The 2,904-nt window shown below is 35.8% G+C and overlaps 1 non-coding gene across 1 annotated transcript; it reads right to left on the bottom strand.

Annotated features, from left to right (window-relative positions):
* Nucleotides 1-1,554: 1,554 nt before the first annotated feature.
* Nucleotides 1,555-1,673, bottom strand: LOC145398248 (5S ribosomal RNA). The gene has a single exon (XR_013897100.1). It is a non-coding gene; the product is annotated as a 5S ribosomal RNA (ribosomal RNA).
* Nucleotides 1,674-2,904: the final 1,231 nt, after the last annotated feature.

The raw sequence follows: 2,904 nt of genomic DNA, 5'->3' as shown, positions 1-2,904 counted from the left end.
TGGACAGCACGGCAAATAAGAACACAAATTAATGCACTGAAAACGACAGCTTAAAAAAATAAACCAAACTGGGTGAATAAAATACTTATTACAGCAAAATTACTTCAATAATATATATATATATGGTGGCAGGGATCGCTATGCATATTGAGGTTTGGGTACCGGTAATGTACACATGGTCTGGATTCACAACCCTTCGCCTGTATTCCAGGTAGCTACCATACCTGAGAAAGAAAAATATAGTACAGGCCTACTTTACCCTCTGGTGCAAAACAAGCTTGGAAGAAAAATGCATTGTTATACCTGCCATATATTTTTGGCAACAATGTACAATACAGAACCAATGGTTGTGCTTTTCTATACATTTATCCACTTGGTCAATTAATGGTTTAGTTTAGGTGCCAGAGAGGGCTTACCAATTAGCTTTTTTTTTTTTTTTAAAAAAAAAAAAAATACCTTGTAATTTTTTCCTTATGATGATGATGGTAAACGAGTTCTTCGTGGTAATTCTGTTTCCTTGTTGTTTTTATCTGTTTTACTTTCCCAAAACATTTGCTTCTATGATGAAATGACAGACACTTTCTAAAATGTACTCATATCTACCTAAATTCGTTTACTTTCACATTTTGGCAGGTAAGGTTAGGTTAGATTAGGCTTGATAAGTTCAATACTGTACTGTGTAGGTTAGTTTACGTTAAACCATTAGGTTAACATACGGTGGATTAGGTTTGATACATATACGTTGTTTGCTTAGGTTAGGTAAGGTTAAGTTATGCTTTATAAAATGTTGGTCTAATAATAATAAAATTTTGGTACATCTGACCAGGTTTTAACTTAGTAGCTAAGTGGATAATACTCGTATTCAGATGTCCTGTACTTCGCTTACCTGATTTCACTGTATTTTTCCTGATGTTAAGTTGGTCCAGTAATCAAGAAAAAATATAATTTGGTTGTGCAAATGATATTTCTGGTCGATATTTAAACCAAACTCTACTTCTTGTCCAAATTTGCATAGCGGCTGGCATGGAGCTAAGCAGACCCAAGCTGTAGATACTGCACAATAAATACCAGTTCTATTATCGTTTCAACTCCTCACAGAATTCATTATTTTTCTCTTCTCCAATGGAGAGTTATCCCCGTGACAAGAATTTTGAGTACCCAGTTACTTCGGTTAATGGAGCACAGCCTCATATAAGTTATGTTGGATTGGTTTGGTTAGGGCAGGGAAAAAAAAAAAAAAAATGAAGTGAAGTTAGGGACTTATACGATAATTTTACATAAATAGCTACCACAATTTCCATTCATTATTTTCTACATATTTCACAATAACTATTGCCGATTAGAACTGGTCGCTTTTAAGGTTAGGTTATTTGTATGTATTTAGGTCAATTTTGGTCACTGTTTTTTCTTAGTTAACTGAACATTGACCACCGAACTTTCATTCATTCATTGCCAGACGCCATGTATCCCAAACGGGGTGGCCAAGGACTTAGAGTTAATTGTTTTACAGGGAGGGGCACTAATCCTCCACCAACCCCACTTGACACGTAGGGATGCCAACAGCATCTGGTGTTCCCAGGCGGTCACCCATCCAAGTACTAACCAGACCCAACGTTGCTTAACTTCGCTGATCGGTCGGGAAGCGGTGTACTCAACGTGGTATGGCCGTTCTTAACTACGGTAATCTAACCTAACCTAACCTTGAAAGAAATTCAGTATAAATATCAACCAGGAAAATAAACTGCACGAATAAATTACATTTATTTTTTAATCGCTGGACTAAAATAACATTGGGAAAAATAAAATGAAATCTGTAAAGCATGACATTCGAAGAAACACCTGATGTCTCCGATGTATTTCAGAGTAACACACGTTGGGAAGCCGTAACAAACATGGATAAAAACAACAGAAAACAATAACTTACCATCATCAAAATGATTACAGTATTACAGAAAATATAGAGGAAGTTAAGTGATAATCAAGTGTTCCTCACACTTCAAACTGAACTGTTACTCTACCACCCACTTTTCAATCACATTTCAGAGTTAGCACAAATAATTTTGCTATACTATTTTAGATTTAACATATGCCTAGGTTAACTAGGCCGATTTAAGTTTTGCTGCGATTCCTATCTATCTGGCTGGAGTCTTGAATTACCAGTACCCTAAGTTACAGGATTTTTAAAAAATTATTTGCCGTTAAGAACTGCAATGAATTTTCTCTGCACAGCTACTTGTTTTTCCCATATATGGGTTAGGTACCTGTAGGTCATTACTTACCGATACGGGGAGAATGTATGTTGTTAATGACACAGATTCAGTTATAAAAACAATTATAAGAAAGGTTTTTGGTTGTGCTGCTGCCGCGCTAATAACCATACCTCTTATTACACTTTGGGGCACTTTATATCTTATAATGCGTCAATTTCCAATGCCTGACAGCTATGTGAATAATCTGGTAACAAAGGAAATCACCAACCTTACCTAGTTATTGAAGGTATTGGTAAAAAATTCGATGCTTAGGAGTCACCGTTATCAGTCAGCAATCCCGCGAAAAGTTGTAAACAAACGCGCGTATGAATACATGGCAGGAAACTATAAAGAACTTATGGACCTAAATATGCATAATATTAAAATTTAAGCTGAAAATTTTAACTTTATAATCATATAAGAGCAACAAATTCCATTGGTGCTGCAAATGATGGACAACAGTTGGTTTTAACAGTGCGTGGGTCCAAGAAGGACTACATGATACAGCGGAGAAAGGAGGAGGAATGTAGTTAAGCGGTCAAGTTCACAGGAAGTTTTTGACGTGCTTTATTTTACACATTAAAAAAATCAGTGTTTCTTTCTTAAATGCCAATGACTTGTTTATTAGATACATTTATACAGGTTTTGCAGCTGA

This window comes from Coenobita brevimanus, chromosome 44 (genome assembly GCF_032717465.1).
Source record: "Coenobita brevimanus isolate Jiangsu-jjx chromosome 44, ASM3271746v2, whole genome shotgun sequence".
NCBI lineage: Eukaryota > Metazoa > Arthropoda > Malacostraca > Decapoda > Coenobitidae > Coenobita > Coenobita brevimanus.
Note: the sequence above shows the minus strand (reverse complement) of the source record. Positions and strands in the feature narration are given on the sequence as shown.